This window comes from Papio anubis, chromosome 16 (assembly GCF_008728515.1).
Source record: "Papio anubis isolate 15944 chromosome 16, Panubis1.0, whole genome shotgun sequence".
NCBI lineage: Eukaryota > Metazoa > Chordata > Mammalia > Primates > Cercopithecidae > Papio > Papio anubis.
In genome coordinates, this window is record NC_044991.1 from 27,402,717 (window position 1) to 27,427,959 (window position 25,243).

Below are 25,243 nucleotides of genomic sequence, written 5' to 3' on the forward strand. Positions count from 1 at the left end.
CAGAGGAGGCCCTTAGCAACAGCATTGTCAGACTGCCTCAAAAAAATCAGAAAGTCTTTGATTCCAGGAACAGACTGCCCTGGAGACAGACACAAGATGAGTCAGGGTAAGCAGGGACAGAATCCAGCTGGGTCAGCCTCAGGCATGTGAACTAATGCAAATATCTGTTCATCTTTATTGTCTACTAAACGCCTACTATGTGCCAGGCTCAGGAGAGGGCTCAGGATACAGTTTTGAAGACAGACAGGGTTCCTGTCTTTACAGGGATAATACCTCACAGAAGAGTGAGCATCAACAAGTCAAAGGAAATTGGGCATATTGTGAGGTATACAAGAGGTGACGTGGGCCAGCACACGGTGAGCAACAGGAAGCCATTAGGAGGTTGTAAGGAAGGAAGACACAGACTCTGGTTTGAGATTCAGGAGGAAAAGTCCAGCTTCTCCAAGGAAAATGAAAAAGGAGGGGACAAAGTGAAGGCAGATTGTCCAGTTAGGACATGGTGGCTTTGTACACATGAGAGATGAGGTCTCTGGCAAGTAATGTGGCATCTGAGCAGGGACGAATGTGTGTGACCCACACCATGGTGAGAAGGACTAGAGAAAAGAGGCGAATGGTTGAGGCCCTGAGCTTGTCCTTGTGATGGAAACCTGACAACTGCCTGCAGCTGTGATCGAGTGTGTCACGTTCCTCTTCTCTCTGGAAAGCTCATAGGAGTCAGCACTCATTGCTGCCCTTCCCTTATATTCAATAAGATTAATGTGAACCATCACTCTTCACACCTGAAAAGAGACCGGTTTACTTTCTATTGAGCAAAAGCCCCAAGGGTCAGGACAGAGCATTGCAGAGCATGTGGGATGATCCCCTACACATCCAAGGGGCTGCTGCTGTTAAAACTCACGATGAAACCTCCCAGAGCTCTGTCAGAAACCATGAGAGCCGACGTGTCAGTGCTGAAGTAGCTGATTTGGGAGCACACTGATTTGCAGTCTGTGCAGGTGCAGGAGACTGAGGACTGAGGCCCAGCACAGGCAAAAGGCTCCCAAGCTGTCATTATGGGGCAGGGTCCTTGTGGCCTCCTCAGTGATGGGGGGTAGGGGTGGGTAAAGGTCAGTGAAAAAGCTAGAGAGCAGTGGAAAGGCAGGATTCTGTGTCTGGGCAAGGAAAGGAGGTCCAGCCCCCACCCAGGCATCCTTATTCACCCTTCTTTTTATCTTCCTTCCTCCCTGCCACCTTCCCAGGGCAGACTTCCAGGGCTGTGGTGTTTCTGCTGCTCTTTATCCATCACAAACAGAGCAGTGGGGAGGTTATGCGATGACAAAGCTATCTCCTCACACTCAGCTGTCTAGTTACCCTGGGGAATTCCTCTGAAGGATGGGAATGCTCTGTTTGACCTCGGACCTACAGTAAGATCCCAGCCATTTGTGAGGCCAAGATGAATGACCACATTCTGTTTACACGGGATTATTTATAACACACATAGTCAAATAAAACCATCAAGTTCTGCAGAAGTCAATCCATTCTTCAGAATTATAGAAATGCAGGTCTCTCAGTTGTCAGCAACAGGCTTTAAATCCCAGGGTGACTAACTGGTCAGGGTGGGATCAGCCACATGAAGATATTTCTTTACAGCTAGTGACTCTATTCTCTGTGTTTCCCCTGCTGAGATTTCAGCTCCATGAGATTGTTCATTGTAGTTGCTGCTATTTTCTGTCTTGTCATTGCTGTAGCTACAGAGCCCATAACACTGCCTGGCACTAAGGACAGACTCAAAACATGTTTGTTAAATATGTGAGTTCACCCACATTGGAATGCCAGGAAGAGGTACAAATCTGAGGTCAAGATAATAATTTTTTTAAAAAATTCTGGAAATTTTGTGTTTGAGATTCAAAGTTCATTCAACAGAAGATATTAAGTGAGAACATTTTCCTTTGGATTTGGTTAGCAGGACAAGGATATGAATATGAAAATACAAATATATCACACATATCTCCCCATGGCCTAGGGACTTGAGAGCCCAGCTGGTCTCTGCAGCTGCCCATCACGGCCTCTTTTCACTCATTTATGGTCTGATTCCCATGAATCCATAGATGCTGGATCCCATGGATTCATGTGGAGAAAGTGGAGAGGGCGTGATGGGCTTTCCCAGTCCTGCTTAAAGAAACCACAGGAAGCCAGTAGATCATAAAGCAAATTCGGGGGACAGAAATCCCTTGAGAGCAAATAAACTGCAGAATACGGGTGAGTTGGAAAAATGTCTGGTAATGTTTATACAACTAAGAAACTTTATATTAGCAATCCTTCAACACAATATTCATTACAGAGCTTCAAATCAGCCATGTGATCAATGCAATTCAAACATTAAACTCATCAACCAGAAGTCCTATAATAGGCTTTGTTGAGGAAACTTTTGAAGGAAGAATGAGCTCTGTGTCCACAGAAGAGATATTTCTGCACTAGGAGGACTGGATAAAGTCAATAAATAATTAGGAATGTAGGTGCCCATCTGGAATTTACTATATTCCAATATGCAATGCTGTGAGTCCTGCATCTGCAAATCTTAACATTCATTGTGCTTCCTTCAATTTCCCACTTATTACAATAAATTAACTTTAGATATGGATGATTAAAAAACAAACCAATTAATGTGAGAATCCTTGAAATCTGTTGCTTTAATGCGCAAAAATTAGGGAACATTTCAAATGTATATATTTGTTGATTTATGTACCAATGATAAAATACCTTTTCATTGATCTGTTGTAGAAATCACCTAGCAAGGGGGTAAGTTGATGGGAAACAGGTGTTGAAAAGTTAAACAACATGAACCACATTGACGATGGTCAAAGTTGGCTGAAGGGTACAAACAATTCATTAGAAAATTATCAGTATGTTTTGTGACTTAAAAATTTCCATGCTAACCAGTGTTGGAAATATCCTTGTTTGTAATGAGATGTTTATGTTCTGCTTTTAACAGGTGTACAATGTGGACAAAATGTAAGCTTACACTGTGACTTCAAGTAGAAGCCCATCTTCTCCAAACAGGCAGAGGAGAAGCTGGTGTGGAGAACGTGGAAAAGACAGGAGCTCAGGGTTTCCCAGGACAGAGAAGCGAGTGAGTCCAGAGTCCTAGAAGTAGGAGGAGGGGCTGTGAGTTGGGCTGTGGGGGTGTGCAGGGGCCACAGTGTGAAGGGCAGGCCATGGAGGCCCCAGGGCTCAGGTTTTATAAAAATGAGGAGTTACTGAAGGGGTTTAAGTCAGGGAGTGCCCTCCCTGCCTCATCTGAAAGAGCAGGATCTCTCTGAACGCCCTGAGGAGAGAGTGCCTGAGGGAAGTGAGTGATCCTGATTCTAGATTTTTCACTAACGCACCTTGAGTCTAGAAATCCAGGGACCGTTTGCACAGTTACACAACAGTAGACGTGGCTACATTGAGAAGTGATGGTCTCTGCCCTTGTCTTCTCACTTGCAAGAGAACTTTGAGGGAAAAAAATACATACCGACCTTTCTAATAAACTGAAAACATCCCATCAAAAAATACATGTGGCATATCACAATACAAACAAATTGTATAACATCTAGGACAAATTCTTGACCAAAAAATACGACACAACTGTGTAGACAATGACAAGTTTTACTTAGGGAGATAATGGCTAACTTCATAAAATAGAGAAATATGTCACACTGCTCACTGATAAAAATAAGTCTACCAAATCTATTAATTTTCCTACATTACTAAATTGAGTCAAATCTCCATAAAACACACGAAACCACTGTATATATAACTTTTGCTGAATTGCTGCCTTCAACATATCATGGATCCTTTAGTTTTCCTGGAAAACTCTCATTTTCACCATCCTTTAAAAGAGTCCCTAGCTCTTCAAAAAAGAAGCAGTCTCTAGTAATCAGACCACGGATATGTGAACACTATCAGTGACTGGAGAGCTGCAGAGACCAGCTGGATTCTGAAGTCTCTGAGCCACGGGAAAGTCTGTGTCCTGGGACCAGCATTGGATGTTGTGGAGCTGCCCAGTTCTTGCTACATGGCTGCTCAGTAAGGACCATTCACTCAGAGAAATCCAGCCCTTGGGACTGGGCCCTGTGTTCACCAATGGGGACTCAGCAGCTGTGTCCCCTCTGGCCTGGCAGAGATCCCTGAGCAGGGACCTGTGTATGGTCTCAACAGGTGCTTCCTCCCAGGGCCTTGCAAGAAGAAAAGCAAACCTTCCTCCTGCCTGCCAGTCTGGGTAGAGTGAGTTGAGCTTCTGCATCCCCAGGGCTCAGGAGGGCTAAGAACCCTGGTGGAAACATTACTTATTGAGCAGCCCCCTCTGCAGAGGGTGTGGGAAGAAAGGAGGCCTGGGGCAGCCCAGTCCCACTGCAGGGAAAGAGGCTGTGTCCACCATGGCCTGGACTCCTCTCCTCCTCCTGCTCCTCTCTAGGAACAGGCCTCAGAGACCAGAGTCAGCACCCAGCCTGATTGTGACTCTTCTGGCAAAAAACTCTGAACAACTTTAGCCTGCTTTCTGCCATATCATCACTCATTAATGCCTGTGTTTGCAGGTTCCCTCTCCCAGCCTGTGCTGACCCAGCCAACCTCCCCCAGCATCTCCGAGCATCAGCCAGACCTGCCACCCCTATGCAGTGGCATCACTGTTGGTGGATATACTGGTACTCCAGCAGAAGCCAGAGAGTCCTCCCGGTATCTTCTGAGGTACAAATCAGGACTCTCAGATAAGCACCAGGCTCTGGAGTCCCCAGCCGCTTCTCTGGATCCAAGATGCTCAGCCAATGCAGGGCTTACTGATCTCTGGGCTGCAGTCTGAAGATGAGGTTGACTACACTGTGCCATATGGCACAGCAGCGCTTCTCACAGTGACACACACACATGGGGAAGTGGGACAAAAACCTCAGCCTGCTCTCACTCTTGTTCTGTGACAACTTTCAAATTGAAAAAATAACTTTTCTCTTTAGAAACTATATTTGGAATTACTTTCTTGTGGTAACAGGCTTTTCTCTCAATTTCCCATTCATCGTTTTTGAAATCTCAGTAACACAAAAACCAAACCAAGCCACCTGATGGCACTAAAATGTTGGCTGATTGTCCAGATGAGTTCAAACCAGTGCCTGAGGAGCTGGACCTTTTTCTGCTGAAAGAAGCAAAATGAGCCTTTTCTAGCTCATACTGTAGTCAGAACTTGGGAACGTTCTAGCAGGTAAACAGTCTCCTGCCTCACGGATTCTGCTTTTCCAGGGTTCAAACCAGAGACTTGCCCTTCCATTTCCAGTAGCCTGTGCTCAGGGCTGTCCACGGTTCACTGTGTCCCAGGAACAAAGCATGAAAATGTAAAATTCTTCATGAGGACACAGGTCAGGGAGGAATTCCCCATAAAACTGGCCTGTCAGTGCTGGGTACCTGCATTTTCAGTTTCAATGTCAGGAGAGCAGATGAGGTGTGGGGGTAACTGGATCTGAGGGCAGCCAAACTCTTTGTAGGACATGAGTGAGTAAATGGTTGGGGGGTGGCGGGTAGCATCATGGCTTAGACGAAGCTGAGGCTGCTCCTGAGCTGTTGGTAGAAGGAGGTCCCATGGATGTGACTTTCCTCCAGCTCATCCCACTCAGAATCATGGGGACTGTTGAGGGAGGGTTTCCTGATCCCTTGGGGCATGACCGTGTTCACATGTCTTCTCTTACACCATTAGAGCTTTTCACTGAGTCAGGGTCTAGTTGGTGCAACCTCTGGATACAGAAACTGCCCAATATTTGCTTCAAGTGACTCCTCCCCATGAAACTCTCGAGGAGGTCCACATCTCGATGTCAAATTCCTGCATGGGGAGCAGCAGAAACATTGGGCAGTCCCATGGAAATGGCTACTGAGGCTCCCAGAGACAGCACCTATATTTATGACCCAGCACAACAGTGATGGACCTACAGGGGTCCCAGCCTGATTCTCCTGCTCTGGGTTCATCCACATCGCCTCCTTGACCAGCTCTGGGCTCCAGGCTGAGGACAAATGTGATTATAAGCATCCCACAGCTGCATCCAGACTCCATCTCACCGAAAGCTCCTGATCCATGGAGAAGTGAGAGAAAGATTTGTCCCCAACTCCTCCTGTCTTCCCCATCCCTCCTTTATCCCTGCCTGTTGCCAACTCCAGTTCATGCCAAGGCTTCTGCTGTCACTTGCGTTACTGAAAGTGGAGCATGGGTTCAGTGAAAAGAACTCATTTGCTTACTGGTGCTCCAATGCAAACAGAATCAATTTGTTTCTAGAAGCAAAAGGAGCAGGCCACACATGGTGTGGATGAGGTGGGGGTGACAAGAAAGAAGAATCCAGCCTGTGTGACCCAGAGACCCAGGTGCCCCTGCCTGGTCCTATAGTGTCTTCTCCTGTTGGTGCAGGCATGGTGGCCACTTCCTGAGCTCTGAGACTGCTTGAGAGATGACGAGAAAGGAGAACCCATCCTGTGTGACCCAGAGACCCATATGTGAGAATGAAAGTCCAATACTTAAGGAAACATGGAATCAGCATTCTGAAAGCTCTGGCTCTGTCTTGGCCTTTGGCTGATGTAGAAGAGAAGCAAGAGGGATGCTCAGCCTTGGGTGGCCCAGGCACAACTGTCCTGAAAAGGGTCTGAGCTCTCTGCAACGTGGGCTTTCTGCAATAATATGCTTATGGAGGCTGCAATCCAAGTATGATGCAAAAGAAGCTATTTAAAGTGACCAGGGGATGGTTTACGGGGGAATGAGGCAAAAGGTGTGGGGTCAGATGTGGTAAGGAGGGTGCAGCCTGGAGAAGAGATCGTCTTTGGGAGCCTTATGAGGAGGAGTCCCAAGGCCCAGAGCAGTGACAAATAGAAGACGTGGAAGGATCTGAGCCCTGGAGACACAGACACGCAGGGGCTTGGGTCTGTTCTGGAGGGTCCCTGAAGAGGATGACATTAAAAAACTATGGTCAGTGGCCTCTGTCCAATGCTCCCAGTCCCAGCTTCTGTCCCTTCCAGAGCTTCTGGGTGTCCAGGTCTCTTCCCTGAATTTGTTTTCTCAGCACCAGCCCCCAGGAGCAGCTTCACCTTCCGTGCCCAGAGTGGGGCTTACACAGCTGAGTATGAAAGACAAGATTTACAAGAAAGTATCTGCCCATTGTGTAGGGGGTGGGTGAGCAATTGTGGGCATTTGAGCTCCTCTAGGGACCTGAAAGAGCAGAGGTGCTCCCCAAGACCTGGACTCCTTACTTTCCCCTCCTCCCATCGCTCTCCTCACTGCAGCTACAGCCAGGTGAGGGCTCAGGGCTACTTGAGGACCCGGCACAGCCCAGGGCCTCCATCCCACGCATTGTCTCCAAACTCTGTAAGGGCTATCTCTGAAACTGTAGAAACATAGATTTCTATGTGCCCAGGACAGGGTTAGAGGACCCTGACCCCATTTCTTGCAAGCTGCTCATCAGCTCTCAGGGCCCCAGTGAAGAGAAGAAAGAGTTAGAAATCAGGAATCGACCCAGGGCTCCCCTCTCTCTTCTCTCCCAGCCACCATCTGGCTTCTTCTAGCCACAGAAATAAAGAGGAGGTGGCCAAAAAAGGCAAGGGGAGTGCTAGGCAATATCCAAGGCAGCAGAGCCAAGCAGTCACCCCGGATGGTGTGAGGAGGTGGTGGAGGTGTCTGGAACCAGGGAATAGTGCGGACCCTCTTACTAAAGTGAGGAGGGGTGGCAAAAACGGAGGCCTAGATGGTTAACCAGATCTCCTGAGCCATTTACTCATTTTTTCTTCTGTTGCAACTTGGGTAAGAATAGGACAAAAAAATTCTTTGAGGAGGTTTTTTTCTTCAGCTAAGAATCCTTAGAGGATTGACTCAGGAGTTGAGGGGAGACTGAGCCTCGCTCTCAGGCCAAAAGAATTTGTGGCTTTCAAGGGAATTGGACAGGATTGAAGTTCCCAGATTTTGGCATCTAAGACCTAAGTCCCCTTAGCCAAGCCCAGCACTGGCACCAAAGTGGAAGATGGCTGATAGATAAGTCTAGAAAGGCCTAGATGAAATAATCCTGGGGCTTAATCCTAAATCTGGAAAGAGAGCAGGTTTTATGGTATAAAGCAGAATGATGATTAGATCTTAAATCTTAAGACTTGGGTTTGAAGTCAGACGTGTTGGTGTGCATCTGTAGTCCCAAGGTTTTGGAAGGCTCAGACAGGAGGATCACTTACTTCCAGAAGTTTGAAGTTACAGTGAGCTGTGATCATGCCACTGCACTCCAGCCTGGGTGACAGAATGACACTTCATCTCTAAACAAATAAACAAACAATCATTTGGGTTTGCGTCCTGGCATTTACTGGCCATGTGGCTTTGAGCAACCCAAGTTTTCCTTCTTTATTTCCTCACTTGAAAAATGGAGATAATGATGAAAATACCCACATTGTAAAGGTGTTGGGAAGATGAAACGGGATTAATACAAAGTCACTCCATTGCTGCTAGGAGATGGAAGCTTAGATACTGGAGGCCAGAGTGTTTGAGGGGCTTGAGGGACTGAGAACACCCAATCTGGAGGTCAGACTGGTAGAGAGATGCTTGGGACAGACCAAAGCCATAAAGAGTCTGATTCTGGGAGAGCACCAGGGCCAGGATGTGCCAGGGTTGCTGGGGAGGGGTAGGGGCTACAAAACAATTAATTAATTGCACTTAGTGTTTACATTATTCTAGAATTTATTCCTCAGATGGGCAAATATTTTCACGTACCTACCTACCTACCTACTTACCTACTGGTCTGCAATCTGTCAGTGAGGGCCTGAGAGGAAAGGGAAGGCACAGAGGCAGAGGCTGGGTCCAAGGGCAGGTCCCAGTCATCTGGGAGCAGACTCTGCTCAGCCAGGGAGGGAAGACAGGGAGCAGCTCCTGGTGTCTTGGAGGCAAGCACCGCCCTGTCCCTGCTGGTCTTCCTGCTCTGTGGTCCCCAAGGGAGGTCCCTCAGGGAGGATGAGCTTCAGGACTGTCTTGTAAAGCACACAGTGAGCTGGGCAGGTGAGTCCAGGGCACGAGGACTGTGTGGAGACCTGAGACTCAGATGCTTAGTGACATGGACACTGCCCAGCTCCATCCTATAGGGAGAGGACAAAGTGGACAGTGGAGAAAGCCAGATTCTCGGGCCTGTGTGGGCTTCAGCCAGCAGAGGGTGCTGTGGGCTCTCTCTGAGGCCTGCGCTGTGGATCCCAGTTGGGAGCCACCCTCTAGGCCTAGGCTGGAGCCCTCTGCCCCTGCTCACGGGGACCAGAAGCTGTGTCCTTACAGGTCCTCAGGGAGACACAGAACAGCCCCACCCAGGTCCACCCCATCCCAGGCTCAGCTTTCTAGGCAGGGATCAGAGTCAGGGCCTGGGGTGGGACTTGGGCAGCCCAGGGGAGGAGGCTGGTGAGCATGAAGAGACCCTCCTTCATCCTGGGCTGTGGGAGGAAATAATAGGGACTGGGGAAGCTCAGGCCCAGCTGAGGGTCATCAGGATGCAGAGCTGTGTGGGGATCCCCACCATGGCCTGAGCTCCTCCCTTTCTCCCCCTTCTCATCCACTGCACAGGTGGCTAGGGCTAGGGCATAAGGACTGTGGGTGAATGGAACGAGAACCCTGCATGTTGCCCTCTCAACAGACCTGCCTCTCTCACCCTGTATTAGTCCAGATGTCAAGGTTCTGGTCCAGTCTGTGCTGACCCAGTGGTGGAAAGTGTTCATGTGGGCGCGGCAAACTGCCACCATCTATCACACTGGAAGCAGAAGCAAGGCTAGGTGTGGATCTGTGTCCTGGCACCAGCAGTGTCCCCAAACTCCTCATCTATGACAGCAGTCATCGGCCAGCACAGGTCCCAGCCCAGTTCTTGGACCCCAGGTTGGGGATCAAGGCCTCCCTGAGCACCTCTGGGTTCCAGGCAGTGAAGGAAGCTGATTCTTATGCGCATCCTGAGACACAAGCATCCAAGATTATGCAGTGCTGTGTGCCAGTGGGGAGGTGGGAGGAAAACCTTCTGTTTTCCCAGTAATCTGTCTTCTCTGTTTAGCCTCCACCCCTTCAGCACAAGTTTCTGGGGAGGAGGAACTGAAGCCTGGGTGAGAGAAAGATTAGGACCTGGAGCCTACTGCTGAGGGGGACCTTTTCCTTTCCAGATGGCAACAGGGAGAATCTCCCTCTGAGATACATGAGAAGCTCCTTCCCATGACCTGTCCTGTCACGTGGATGAATTTGTATTTGGAAACAAGTGACTCCCCAGTGCCCAGCATTACACTCTCAGAGAAAACCTTCCAGAATCAGCAAGATCTGCCCTCCCTGACCCACTGGCCAGGAGTCCCGGACATCAGGAGGGCTGGACTAGATCCGTCATGCCATCTCCCCTGACACCATCATGGTGACTGGGGCGGGGGGGCTCTCTGATTAATTTCAGCCACACACTCCTGTCCCTGGCATTGAAGTTGGGGATGATAACAGGCTAAGTTTATGACTGGGTGATCTATGGTACAGAAAAGATAGGAATAGATCAGGAGTCTTCCCTATGTGGCCCCCTGTGTGCATCACTCTGCCCTCCACCTTCATCCTACGTTCATGATGGGTGTTGTCTCATCGAGGCTGGAACCTGGGCAGTAACATGGGCCTGTCTGTCCCCATCTCACAATGCTTCATCCTGGGCTCCCCGACCTTTCTGATATTCCTTTCATGGATCAATTTGAGGCCAGGACATAGCCCAAGTCCATACAGGAGGCAGCGATCTGAGAATCAGGTAGTCTCATGAGAGACAGAAAGCAGATAAACACCCTCATGTTGAGCTCTTAAGCCCAGAGGAGTTAAGGAAATGAAAGGAATTCAAGAAGAAATATAAGTGGTCACTGCCCACCATCACATGGGCACCTGTTCTCCATCTGCCTCTCTCTCAGTGAAGACCAGACTCAGAGGCCTAGAGAAACACGTCCTCATCTGTTCACACCGTGAGGTGCCTCCTTCTGCACTCATCCCAAGACTGCTGCCCCCTCAGGTTACCTGTGTCACTGCTGAGAGTCTTCACAGGGTCCTGGTCACAGGGGTTCAGATCAGGATCAGCCTGGCTATAACTCCGCTGTGAGCCTGCCCCTTCAGGACAAAAAGTGAACTATCAGGGCTCTAAGTGAACTCTAGTGGTTTACTTAAATCTTAAATTCTCCTTCTCAGTATCCTTCTAGGAAGTTCTGTCTCTAACCAATAATATCATGGCATTTCCTCAGGTCTAGAGCCACTTGATTTCCAAAATTTTATAGTCACTCTCATGTTGTCATTCCCTGTCATGGCTCATTTTCCACTCAGCAGCTAATGATGCCAACCATGTGTCTACAGCCCATTGTCAAGAAAAATGGGGAGGAGAGGGTTCCTTAGATAAATACAGGGTTAGCAAAGAAAAGTTGCAGTAACTCTTAGGAATCACTTCAGGATCCAAGAAAATTCATTCATTCCCGAGCTTCAAGAGTTTATAACTCAAAAACAACAGCAGCAATGCACTAGGTGCTGAATCTTCTTGGCCTTGTCAATAGATAACCTCAGAAATGATGAGAGAATACATTTCAAAAAGGTAAGCATGTGACTTTCACAAAAATGTAGTATTCACGTATGTCAAAAATTGTAATAAGCTGATGTATTTTGGAGACAAACAGTATGATGGTAAATAAATGTAAAAAAGCATTTTAAAAACTCAGTGCTTATATTCCACCAGGATAGAACCTGTGAAGGAAATTTTTTGTATTGAAGATACACTGTCTTTTAGAATAATAGCAACATAGGTATGAATTTATGTTCTCATCTCACAATCTACAAATTAAAATCACCCCATTTATATGAAATATCTAGAAAAATAACTGTACATTTGGACATTCCCGTCTAACACCACCCATCCATCCTCTCCCAAAGTGGAATCTCTCTGCCCACATTCTGCTCCTCTCCACACATCTGCCTGCTGACACATGGCTCCTCCCTGCCTTCCTTTCCAGTATCCCCTGCAGATTGGGCCCACGAGGGGAACAAGCTCTTGGGCTGGGGGAACAAAAGTGCATCTTGTTGGACTTCTGAGGACTTGCCCTGCCAGAGTCTCTTTCTGGATGACAATCCCTCTGTTCCCGGGAGTCCACTTTTGCTGGATCCCGTTATTCATCTCTGTGTTACTCCATCTAGGTCTACTCTGTGGACTTCTCGACATCTTCACCTGAACCCCAGGAATCTTCAAGCCATGTCAATATTTCCTCAGTTGTCCTGAAATGTCTTGTTTTCTGTTCTCCTGCGATCTCACCAAGTCATCCCTTCTGAGACCCCTGAGTACAGCAGGGGCCTCTCTGGTCTCTTTGCTTCAATTATGAATGAGGAGGATGGGAGGTCCTCTTTGCCACTCCCACCCCTGTGTTGCCATCAGGGTCAGCTTCATGAGGCAGGGATGAGGCTGTCTAGATCAACATGGCGTTCCCAACACTGAGCTCTGTGCCCAGCACAAGGTAGGTGCTCAGTAACTATTTGAGAAAAACCTACATTCCATCACACTGGCCTCATTATACTGAAGCCAGGATGGGGCTGAACTGGGAGAGGCAGCGGTAGAAATGTTCCTGTCTCTGCTTTCAGGCTAAGAACTGATGGGATGTTCACAAGGGAGAGTATCCCTTGGCAGAAAGGCGACCACGGGCAGCATTGTCCTCTATGGGAGACACCGCTCAGCCTGGGGGAAGCTCTGTTCTTGGAGGTGGGAGAAAAAGATAAACAAAATTCACCGTGAACGTCTATGCATCATCACAGAGGAGGCAGTGACAAAAAATAGAAAGTGCAAGCCCAGTTGCAATTCCTTTCTACTTTAAAAGAAATAAAATTTAATATGCCTGCTGTGTTACGTAAACACAATAAACATTTTTCAAAAGCTATAAAAATATTTAAAATAACACGGCTTACAATAAATGGGAACCTTTCAAATAATGACACCCATGAAACGCAATCCTAAAATACCGCATACACTTTATTTCAGTTACATGTCTTGGCTTGTTTGATTTAAATGTCTGTATTAGATATCGCTATTTCTTTCTGTATTTTTGTTTGTTTGCTCCTTTGTTGCTTTTGAGATGGAGTCTTGCTCTGTCACCCAGGCTGGAGTGCAGTGACACAATCTCGACTCATTTCAACCTGCAACTTCCAGGTTCAAGCAATTCTCCTGCTTCAGCCTCCCAAGCAGCTGGGACTACAGACATGCACCACCATGCCTGGCTAATTTTTGCATTTTTACTAGACATGGGGTTTCTTTTTTTCTTTTTTCTTTTCTTTCTTTCTTTTTTTTTTTTTTTTTTTTTTGACACAGTCTCCCTCTGTTGCCAGGTGGAAGTGCAGTGGTGCAATCTCGGTACACTGCAACCTCCGCTTCCCGGATTCAAGCAATTGTCCTGCCTCAGCCTCCTGAGTAGCTTGGGACTACAGGCACCAGCCAACATGACCAGCTAATTATCGTATTTTTAATTGAGATTCCATTTCACCATGTTGGCCAGGATGGTCTTGATGCCTTGACCTTGTGATCTGCCCGCCTTTGCCTCCCAAAGTGCTGGGATTACAGGCGTGAGCCACTGCACCTGGCCCAAGATGGGGTTTCATCATGTTGACCAGGCTGGTCTCAAACTCCTGACCTCAAGTGATCCACTCACCTCAGCTTCCTAAAGTGCTGGGATTACAGGCGTGAGCCACCATGCCCAGCCTAGTCCATTGTTTAGATGGTGCATTTAAAACCTCATGGTACTACAACTGCCAGGTGACAGATACACCAGAGTAAATAACATAACTATCCTGCTGTTCTCCAACCACATGGGATTCCACAAACAAAGATTTGTTGAGTCCAAGATGTATCAGGCCAGAACTCCCGCAGTCACATATACAATCTGTTTCGTTTTAATGAACAGGATTATCTTTTTTCTTCAGTTTATTGTTTTTAATGTATCATATTCTAGATTTCATTACAAAGCAAAGATGAATAATTTCATCTTTAAGACATGCCCAAAACACTCCTTGCTGAATTTGAACCATATTATTTCCTAAACATCCTAGTTGGAATGGTTCATCCTAAAGGCTACCATGTGTCAGGCTCAGCAGCGTACAGACTCCGGTCAAAACAAGTTAGCGTTTTAATTCTTCCCATCTTCAAATACTGAGCATATTTGCTTTTTTGCTCTCAAGCGAAACACTGCAAAGTCATTTGCCAGGATCTCCTGCAGACTGGCATTCAGTGATGGAGAACAGACTCCTGGGTGAGATCCCTGGGCACAGGATCCAGATGACTGTGACTGCAAGTGTGGAAAAGTAGATAGAGAACAAACATTTACCAGCATAACCCTCTGAGAATGTGCCCCGGCCATCCTGGAGGGAAGAGCTGCCGACTACCCAGCACTGCAGAATCCACAGAGGAAGGAGAGCTCTGGCCACCAGGGAGGAGCGACATGAGAGCAGAGGACCCGGTGTCCCCACAGGTGAGGAAATGAGTCCATGGGGCTGGTCAGGGCTCTCGATTTCATTCTGACATGAGAGGACTTCGGGTAATCACCACCTGAGTCCTATACAGTGAACAGCCAGGGAGCCATGGACAGATTCACCCCTGAGGAACCCAGTAGAACGTGAAGTCTGCCCTGAAGTCACGAAAAAAAGACTCAGGGGGCTGCCTGGCCTGGCCCTGATGGAGAGGGCCATGGACAGAACGACAGGGAGGGAGGGGTGTCTCTGAGAGGCTCTGGTCACCTTGTCATATAATGGTGGTGTACAATGTTGCACAATGGACACGAGGGGGCGCCAGCGTACCATTCCTGAGAAGACTGGGTGTGATGAGAGCAGGACCAGCGCCAAGTGTCCTGCTTGGTGCCCTATGCTTAGGGCTCATAGATGTGAACTCTCCACCCCTGGGACCACACGGCCCCACCCCTGCCACTCCCTGACATCTTCAGGCAGAGGAGTTTGACTCAGGGCCCAGGGTGGGATCAGAAAGCTGGAGGGTCTGATTTGCATGGATGGACCCTCCTCTCAGAGTATAAAGAGGGGCAGGGAGAGATTTGGGGAAGCTCTGCCTCAGCTGTGAGCACAGAAGGCAGAACTCGGGACAATCTTCATCATGACCTGGTCCCCTCTCCTCCTCACCCTTCTCATTCACTGCACAGGTGCCCAGACACAGGGTCGGGGGAGGGGTCCTGGAAGCCCATGAGGCCCTGCTTTCTCCTTCTCTCTCTAGACCAAGAATCACCATGTCTGTGTCTCTCCCGCTTCCAGGGTCCTGGGCCCAGTCTGTGCTGACGCAGCCGCCCTCAGTGTCTGCGGCCCCAGGGCAGAAGGTCACCATCTCCTGCTCTGGAAGCAGCTCCAACATCGGGAGTAAATATGTATCCTGGTACCAGCAGCTCCCAGGAACAGCCCCCAAACTCCTCATCTATGACAATAATAAGCGACCCTCAGGGATTTCTGACCGATTCTCTGGCTCCAAGTCTGGCACTTCAGCCACCCTGGCCATCACTGGACTCCAGACTGGAGATGAGGCTGATTATTACTGCGCAGCATGGGATAACAGCCTGAGTGCTCACACGGTGCTCCAGGCCAATGGGGAACTGAGACAAGAACCCCCTTCCTCCTCCACCAGGAGGGTGAGTGCCTGCAGCTGCTGCTCACGCCTGACCTGTAGCTTCTGCTGCTGCAGCTCCCCCATGGGCCTAGGGACAGCCAGGGCCCTGCCTAGGAGTGGAAGCTCCCCCACCTTTGTCCTCAGAGTCAGGGACAGGGACCCCAGGAATCAGAATATCCTCCTCCTGCAGCTTGGGACACAGGGTCTCTGTACTGATATCGTGGGCCGAGGTGGCAGGTTCAGCTGTGTCTCCACAGACCTCCCTGTACCTGCCCATGGTGGGGGGAGGGGGTGAGGAGGTGTGGGCCTTTGAGCTTCACTAGAGGCCTGAGGGTGCAGAGGTGCCCCGCAAGACCTGGACTCCTTCCCTCACCCTCCTCCCATCACTCTCCTCACTATGGCTATGGCCAGGTGAAGGCTTAGGGCTACCCGAGGACCTTGGTCAGCCCAGGGCATCAGATAAAAATACTTAGAAAACTATTGCCCACTCAGGCTTTGAGGGGAGGCTGAGCCTCACTCTCAGACCAAAAGAATTGGGGGATTTCAAGGAAATTTGATGTACTGAAGTTCCAAGACTCTGCCATCTAAGACTTATGCCCTCGTAGCAGAGCCCAGCACTGATACCAAAATGGATCAAGGCTAATAGATAAGCCTAGAATATTCTAGCTGACACCGACTTGTGGAAAAGACAAGTAAAAATATGGATGCAATAAGATGGCATCCTACAGTGAGGAGGGGTGAGTTTGGGTGGGGGAGGGTAGAGGAGCCATTACAGGGTTGGACAAGGAGGACACAGGATCTGAGGTAAATTTGTGAGGACAATTCCTGATGCTTCAGAGAAGATGAAAAAGGGGGAAGGAAGTGTGAAGCCCATGGGACCAGATGGGGCCACTGGGAGAGAGTGGTTAGATTTAGCACCGGTGTCTGGGGAGGAGGGACTGAAGCCTGGGGGAGGGGAGAGCGCAAGGCGGGCCTTAGGACCTGAGTATGGGGCAGTGATCACACTGCTGAGGGGTCCTTCAAGTGCAAGGGGGCCGCAGAAAGGCTGGAGGTCATTGTCACAATGAAAACTTAGACAACAGCTCCCCAGCCTTGTTCAAAGTCATCACAGGCCTTTCTCCTCTCCACATGGCAACAGGCAGAGGAAAACTTATCTCTGAGATATATAAGATGTTAGTTCTCCATAACCTCTCCTGTCCTCTGGCTGAATTCCTATTTGGAAACAAAATGACTCTCCAGTTTTATGTACGACATCTTCACTTTCTAGTTCCAGAATGAGAAAGATCTCCCCTCCCTGACCCACTGGTGAGGAATCTCAGCCTTCAAGACAACTGGACTAAATCATTCATGCCATCTCCCATGACAGCATCATGGTGACCAGGGAGACTATCTGACCAGCCACACACTGCCTGTCCCTAACATTGCAGCTGGGGACACTTACATGCTGAACCCATGGCTGGGAGATCTGGGGTCCAGACAACACAGGAAAAGGAAAAAGACCAGGATCTCTGCCTAAGTAGCCCCACTGTGTGAATCACTGCACCCTCCACCCGCATCTTTAGTTCGTGATGGGTGTTGTCTTGTGAAAACTGACAGCTGGGCTGAGACACAGGCAAGAGTGTCTCAGTCTCAAAAAACTCCATCTTGGGCTCTCTGACTTTTCTGACATTCTTTTCACAGATCAATTCCGGGCCAAGACACATCATTCCCATCAAGGAGGCATTGATAGGAGAATCAGGCAGCCTCAGGAGAGACAAGAAGCAGATAAACGCCCTCATGTTGGCCTCCTAAGTTCAGAGGAGAAACAAAGGGGAAAGAAGCTCAAGAAGCCACACTAGATGTCACTGATCACCATCACCTCAGCACCTGTCCTCCATCTAGCCCTCTTTCAAGAGAGGACCAGACTCAGGGGACAGCACCTGCACCTCCCCCTCTGTCCCTGCACTGCATAGGGAGCCTCCTTCTGCTCTCATCTCAAGGTCGCTGCTCCATGAGGTCAGCTTTGTCACTGCCGAGAGTCTTCCCTTGGTCCTGGTCCCAGGGTCTGGGGTCAACGGCAACCTGGTGTTGACTCAGCTGTGACCCTGCCCCTTCAGGACACAAAGCCCATTAAACTATTAAAGTCATAACTGAACTTCCTAGTTTACCCAAACTTTAGATTCTCCTTCTCAGTGTCCTTCTAGAAAGTGCTGTCTATATCAAATAATAACGTGTTATTTCCTCAGGTCTAGAGCCATTTCATTTCCAAAATTCTGTACTTAAACTTATGTTCTCATTTCCTGTCATGGCTCATTTTCCACTCAGCAGCTAATGATGTCAACCATGTATCTACGGCCCATTGTCACAAAAAAGAGAGATGGGAGGGTTCTTAAATAAATAGAGGGTTAGAAAAGAAGCGTTTCATTACCTCTTAGGAATTACTCCAAGAGCCAAGAAAATTAATTCCAGAGCTTCAAGAGTTTACTCCTCAGAAACAACAGCATGAATACATTAGGTAGTGAATGTTCTTGGTCTTCTCAATGAATAACCTCTGAAAGGTCCAGAGTATATGTGTCAAAAAGGTATGTGCGTAACTCTCATAATAATGTAGTATTAATTTATGTCAACAATTTTAATGGGTATATATTTCTGAAAAAAAAAGCAGTATGATGGTAAAAGAAATGTAAAAAGCCTTTTAAAACCACAGTGCTTATAGTCCCCCAGGATAGCACCTGTGAAGCAAATTTTTTTTTTGCTGAAGATGCACTGTCTTTTAGAAAATAGCAAGATAGTTTAAATTTGTCTTCTTCTCTCACAACGCTCTAAAAATTAACATCATCCCATTTATATGAAATATCTAGAAATATACCCCTACATGTGGACATTCCCATCAGACATCTCCCATCCAGGCTCTCCTAAGGTGGAATCTCCTCTTTTCCTGCCCATGTTCTCCCCCTCTCCACCTCTCTCCTGCTGACACGTGGCTCTTCCCTGTCTTCCTCTCCAGTGACCCCAGCAGATCAGGGCCAACCAGTGAACAAGCTCCTGGACTTGGGGAACAAAAGTGCATCTTCTTGGATTTCTGAGGACTTGCCCTGCCACGGTGTCTTTCTCAATCACAGTCACTCCTTCTTGGGAACCCACTTCTCCTAGATCCTGTTATTTATCTAATGTTATTCATCTATATCTACTTGGTGGATATCCCTACATCTTCACCTGAACCCCGGAAATCTTCAGGTTATGCCCACATTCCCTTTGTTCTCCTGTACTCCCTTCTTCCTTCTTCCCCTGTGATCACACCTAGTCAAGATCTCTTCTCAGACCCTGGAGTGCAGCAGGGACTTCTCTGATCTCTGCCCCAGAGATTAAGGGAGTGGAAGGGAGGACTTCTGTGCCCCTCCTATGCCTATGTTTTCATCAGGGCAGCTGCACAAGGTAGGGATTAGGCTGTCTAGATCAACATGGCAAATCCAACCCTGCGCTCTATGCTCCGCAAAAGATACGTGCTCATAACGATTTGACAGAAACCTACCTCTTATCACATCAGTCCCAGGATGGCGCTGACCTAGGAGAGGTAGCTGTGGACCTGCTCCTCACGGTGCCCTCACCGAAGAGCTCATGGGGCATCCACCAGGAAGAGCATTCCTGGGCAGGGAAGGGGTCATGGGCAGTCTTGTTCTGCATGTGAGGCATAGCTCAGTGCGGTCAGAAGATCCAGATGACTATGACTGCAATTCTGGGGAAGTAAAGAGTGAAGATTGACCAGAATAACCCTCTGGGAATGTGCCCTGGGCATCCTAGAGGGAAGAGCTTCCCTCCTACTCAGTGCTGCAGGATCCACAGAAGAAGGAGAGCTCTGGCCGCCAGGGAGGAGCCACATGAGATGAGAGGACCTGGTGTCCCCACATGTGGGAAAGTGATCCATGAAAGTCGATCCTTGGTCTGGGTTTGATTCTGTCCGATGAGGACATTGTGTAGTCACCACCTGAGTCCTCTATAATAAACAGTGAGAGCGCCGCAGACAGTTTCACTCATGAGGAGCCCAGTAAAGTGGGAGAACTGCCCTGAGGTCACAGGGAGAAGACACAAGCACCACCTGGCCTGGCCCTGAGCAGGGGCATTGGACAGAACAGCGGGGAGGCAGTGGTGTCTCTGGAGGCTCTGTCACCTTGTCATACAACGGTTTGTCTTGGTCTGGACACCAGGGGGCGCTTGGGGACCATTCCTGAGAAGAGTGGGGTGATCAGAGCAGAACCAGCCACCTGTCCTGTCTGGTGTCCTCTGCTCAGGGCTCAGAGCTGCATCCTCCCCACCCACTGGGACCACACAGCTCCGCCCCTGCCACCCCCTGACATCCTCAGGCATAGGGGCCTGACCCAGGACCCAGGGTGGGATTAGAAAGCTGGGGTCTGATTTGCATGGATGGACCCTCCCACTCTCAGAGTATGAAGAGGGGCAGGGAGAGATTTGGGGAAGCTCTGCTTCAGCTGTGGGCACAGGAGGCAGCACTCAGGACAGTCTCCAGCATGACCTGGTCTCCTCTCCTCCTCACCCTTCTCATTCACTGCACAGGTGACTGGATACAGGTCCAGGGCAGGGGCCCTAGCCAGTCCATGAATGACTGATTTCATGGACTGTTTTCTCCTCTTGTCTCTAGAAGCAGAATCATGATGCCTGTGTCTCTTCCACTTCCAGGGTCCTGGGCCCAGTCTGTGCTGACGCAGCCACCCTCAGTGTCTGGGGACCCCGGGCAGAGGGTCACCATCTCCTGCACTGGGAGCAGCTCCAACATTGGAGGTTATTATGTATACTGGTACCAGCAGCTCCCAGGAACAGCCCCCAAACTCCTCATCTATGACAATAATAAGCGACCCTCAGGGGTTTCTGACCGATTCTCTGGCTCCAAGTCTGGTACCTCAGCCTCCCTGACCATCACTGGGCTCCAGCCTGGGGATGAGGCTGATTATTACTGCGGAGCATGGGATAGCAGCCTGAGTGCTCACACGGTGCTCCAGGCCAATGGGGAACTGAGACAAGAACCTCCTTCCTCCTCTGCCAGGAGGGTGAGTGCCTGCAGCTGCTGCTCACGCCTGACCTGTAGCTTCTGCTGCTGTAGCTTCCCCCATGGGCCTAGGGGCAGCCAGGGCCCTGCCAAGAGTGGAAACTCCCTGACCTTTGTCCTCAGAGTCAGGAACAGGGCCTCCAGGAAACAGAATATCCTGCTCCTGCAGTTTGAGGCACAGGGTCTCTGTACTGAAATCCTGGGCCTAGGTGGCAGGTCCACCTGTGTCTTCACAGACCCTCCTGTGCCTGCCCATGGTGTGAGGAGGGGGTGAGGAGGTGTGGGCCTTTCGCTTCACTAGAGGCCTGAGGGAGCAGAGTTGCTCCCCAAGACCTGGACTCCTCCTCTCACCCTCCTCCCATCGCTGTCCTCACTGTAGCTATGGCCAGGTGAGGGCTCAAGGCTACCTGAAAACCTTGCTCAGCCCAGGGCCTCCATCGCAGGCATTGTTTCCAAACTCTGTAAGCACTGTCTCTGAATCTGTAGAAACATTTATTTCTATGTGCCCAGGACAGGGTTAGAGGGCACCAACCCCACCCCTTGCAAACTGCTCATCACCTCTCCATGCCCCAATGAGGAGAAGAAAGAGTCAGAAATCAGAAGCCTACCCAAGGCTCACCTCTCTCCTCTCTCCCAGACACCCCCTGGCCTCCTCCTTCCACAGAAATAAAGAGGAGGCAGCCACAGAGGGCAAGGAGAGGCCCAGGCATTATACTAGGCAGCAGAGCTAGGCATTCTTCCCAGATGATGGTGGGAGGTGATGGAGGTGTCTGAGACCACAAAATAGTTAGGACATACCGGGCACGGTGGCTCACTTGTGTAGTCCCAGACCTATGGGAGGCATAGGCGGTCAGATCACGAGGTCAAGAGATCAAGACCATCCCGGCTAACACGGTGGAACCCCATCTCCACTAAAAATATAAAAAATTAGCCGGGCATGGTGGCAGGCGCCTGTAGTTCCAGCTACTCGGGAAGCTGAGGCAGGAGAATGGCGTGAACATGGGAGGCAGAGATCGCGCCACTGCACTCCAGCCTGGGCAACAGTGCGAGACCCCACCCCACCCCCCAAAAAAATGAGGACCCTCTTACTAAAGTGAGGAGGGGTGGCATAAACTGAGGCTCAGATGGTGGACCAGATTCCGGAGCCATCTACTCATTTTTTCTTGTGTTCCAGTTTGGGTAAGAATAGGATAAAATACAGCCTTTGAAGAGGTTCCTTACCTCAGATAAGAATTCTTAGAGGATTCTTGCCCACTCGTGCATTGAGGGGAGACTGAGCCTCACTCTCAGGCCAAAAGAACTGGGAGCTTTCAAGGGAATTTGATTGTACTGAAGCTCCCAGACTCTGACATTTAAGACTTATGCCCTCATAGCAGAGCCCAGCACTGACAACAAAATGGATGAAAGCTGATAGATAAGCCTAGAATATACTAGCTGACACCGACTTGTGGAAAAGAGAATCAAGTTAAAATATTGAAGTGATAAGGTGGCATCACACAGTGAGGAGAAGAGAGCTTGGGTTGGGGAGGGTAGAGGAGCCATTACAGGGTTGCTCAAGGAGGACACAGAATCTGAGGTAAGTTTGTGAGGAAAACTCCAGATGCTTCAGAGAAGATGGACAAGGAGGTAGGGAGTGTGAAGGCCGTGGGAACAGCTCTGGTCACTGGGAGAGAGTGGTCAGATTCAGCACTGGTGTCTGGGGAGGAAGGACTGAAGCCTGGGTGAGGGGAGAGTGCAAGGCAGGCCTTAGGACCTGAGTGGGGCGCAGTGATCACACTGCTGGGGGGTCCTTCAAGTGCAAGGGGGCTGCAGGAAGACTGGAGCTCATTGTCACAATGGAAACTTACACAACAGCTCCCCAGCCTTGTTCAAAGGCATCACAGGCCTTTCTCTTCTCCACATGGCAACAGGGAGACGAAAACTTATCTCTGAGATATATAAGATGTTAGTTCTCCATAACCTCTCCTGTCCCCTGACTGAATTCCTATTTGGAAACAAAATGACTCTCCAGTTTTACATATGACATCCTCACTACAAAAAAGTTCCAGAATGAGAAAGATCTGCCCTCCCTGACCCACTGGTGAGGAATCTCAGCCTTCAAGACAACCGGACTAAATCATTCATGCCATCTCCCATGACAGCTTCATGGCGACCAGGCAGCTTATCTTATGGGTTTGGGCCACACACTGCCTGTCCCTAACATTGCAGCTGGGGACACTTACATGCTGAACTCATGGTTGGGAGATCTGGGTCCAGACATGACAGAAAAAGGAAAAAGACCAGGATCTCTGTCTAAGTAGCCACACTGTGTGAATCACTGCACCCTCCACCCTCATCTTCAGTTCGTGATGGGTGTTGTCTTGTGAAAACTGCCAACTGGGCAGAGACATAAGCAAGAGAGTCTCTGACCCACAAATCCCCATCTTGGGCTCTCTGACCTTTCTGATATTCTTTTCACAGATCAATTCCGGGCCAAGACACATCCATACTCATCAAGGAGGCATTGATAGGAGAATCAGGCAGTCTCAGGAGAGACAAGAAGCAGATAAACACCCTCATGTTGGCCTCCTAAGCTCAGAGGAGAAAAAAGAAAGGGAAAGAAGTTCAAGAAGCCACACTAGAAGCCACTGATCACCATCACCTCAGCACCTGTCCTCCATCTGCCCCTCTTTCAAGTGAGGACCAGACTCAAGGGACAGCACCTGCACGTCCCTCTCTGTCCACACACTGCACAGGGAGCCTCCTTCTGCTCTTATCTCAAGGCGCTGCTCCACCAGGTCAACCATGTCACTGCTGAGAGTCTTCCCTCAGTCCTGGTCCCAGGGTCTGGGATCAGCAGCAACCTGGCTTTGACTCTGCGGTGACCCTGCCCCTTCAGGGCACAAAGCCAACTATTAAAGCCATAACTGAACTCTCCTAGTTTACACAAACCTTAGATTCTCCTTCTCAGTGTCCTTCTAGAAAGTGCTGTCTCTATTAAGTCATTTCATGTTATTTTCTCAGGTCTAGAGCTATTTGATTTCCAAAATTCTATATTCACACTTCTGTTCTCATTCCCTGTCATGGCTCATTCCCACTCAGCAGCTAATGATGCCAACCATGTATCTACAGCCCATTGTCACAAAAAAGAGAGATGGGATGGTTCTTAAATAAATAGAGGGTTAGCAAGAAAAGTTTCACTACCTCTTAGGAGTTACTCCAAGATCTAAGAAAATTAATTCCAGAGCTTCAAGATTTTACTCCTCAGAAAAAACAGCGTGAATACATTAGGTAGTGAATGTTCTTGGTGTTCTCAACGAATAACCTCTGATAGGTCCAGAGTATATGTTTCAAAAAGTTAAGTGCATAACTTTCACAAGAATGTAGTATTAACCTATGTCAACAATTTTAATTGGTATATATATATTTCTGAAAAAAAAAGCAGTATGATGGTAAAAGAAATGTAAAAAAGCCTTTTAAAAACACAGTGCTTATAGTCCACCAGGAGAGCACCTGTGAAGGAAATTTTCTTGGCTGAAGATGCACTGTCTTTTAGAAAAATAGCAAGATAGTTGGAATTTGTCTTCTTCTCTCACAGCAATCTGAAAATTAACATGATCCCATTTATATGAAATATCCAGAAATATATCTGTACATGTGGACATTCCCATCGCACCCCTCCCTTCCAGGCTCTCCCAACGTGGAGTCTCCTCTTTTTCTGCCCATGTTCTCCCCTTCTCCATGACTCTCCTACTGACATGTGGCTCCTCCCTGCCTTCCTCTCCAGTGGCCCCAGCAGATCAGGCCCATCCAGTGAACAAGCTCCTGGACTTGGGGAACAAAAGTGCATCTTCTTGGATTTCTGAAGACTTGCCCTGCCACGGTGTCTTTCTCAATCACAATTGCTCTTTCCTGGGAACCCACTTCTCCTAGATCCTGTTATTTATCTGATGTTATTTATCTGTATCTACTTGGTGGACTTCCCTACATCTTCCCCTGAACCCCAGGAATCTTCAGGTCATGCCCATATGCCCTTGGTTCTCCTGTAGTCCCTTCTTCCTTCTTCCCCTGTGAACACACCTAGTCGAGGTCTCTTCTCAGACCCTGGAGTGCAGCAGGGACTTCTCTGGTCTCTGCCCCAGGGATTAAGGGGGTGGAATTGAGGACTCCTGTGCTCCTCCTATGCCTGTGTTTTCATCAGGGTTAGCTGCACAAGGTAGGCGTTAGGCTGTCTAGATCAACATGGCATTTCCAGCGCTGCCCTCTATGCTCCGCAAAAGATACGTGCTCAGTAACTATTTGACAGAGACCTACCTCTTATCACATGGGCCACATTATACTGGCCCCAGGATGGGGCTGACCTGGGAGAGGTAGCTGTGGACCTGCTCCTCACTCTGCCCTCACCCTAAAAGCTGATGGGGCATCCACCAGAAAGGGCATTCCTGGGCAGGGAGGGGGTCATGGGCAGCCTTGTCCTTTATGGGAGGCACGGCTCAGCGCGATCACAAGATCCAGATGACTATGACTGCAATTCTGGGGAAGTAGAGAGTGAAGATTGACCAGAATAACCCTCTGGGAATGTGCCCTGGGCACCCTAGAGGGAAGAGCTTCCCTTTTA

At 49.0% G+C, this 25,243-nt stretch overlaps 2 long non-coding RNA genes and 2 gene segments (V, D, J or C); 3 read left to right on the top strand and 1 right to left on the bottom strand.

Moving 5' to 3' along the window:
* LOC103888259 overlaps window positions 1-25,243 on the top strand; it is a 641,220-nt gene that overhangs the window by 22,813 nt on the left and 593,164 nt on the right.
* Window positions 1-25,243, top strand: part of LOC101024006 — a 644,330-nt gene that overhangs the window by 6,895 nt on the left and 612,192 nt on the right.
* On the top strand, window positions 7-4,607 carry LOC116270689. 2 transcript variants are annotated; one of them, XR_004178844.1, is made up of 3 exons: window positions 7-106; window positions 2,972-3,109; window positions 4,557-4,607. It is a non-coding gene; the product is annotated as an uncharacterized LOC116270689 (long non-coding RNA). The 2 variants fall into 2 exon arrangements; XR_004178845.1 differs by lacking the exon at window positions 7-106 and adding an exon at window positions 396-583.
* The window catches only part of LOC116270691, a 36,995-nt gene continuing 28,113 nt past the window's right edge, over window positions 16,362-25,243 (bottom strand). The window contains exons 2-3 of the long non-coding RNA XR_004178853.1: window positions 19,117-19,320; window positions 16,362-18,135 (exon numbers count right to left, since the gene is read on the bottom strand). This is a non-coding gene — a long non-coding RNA (uncharacterized LOC116270691). The remainder of the gene's footprint in view (window positions 18,136-19,116; window positions 19,321-25,243) is intronic.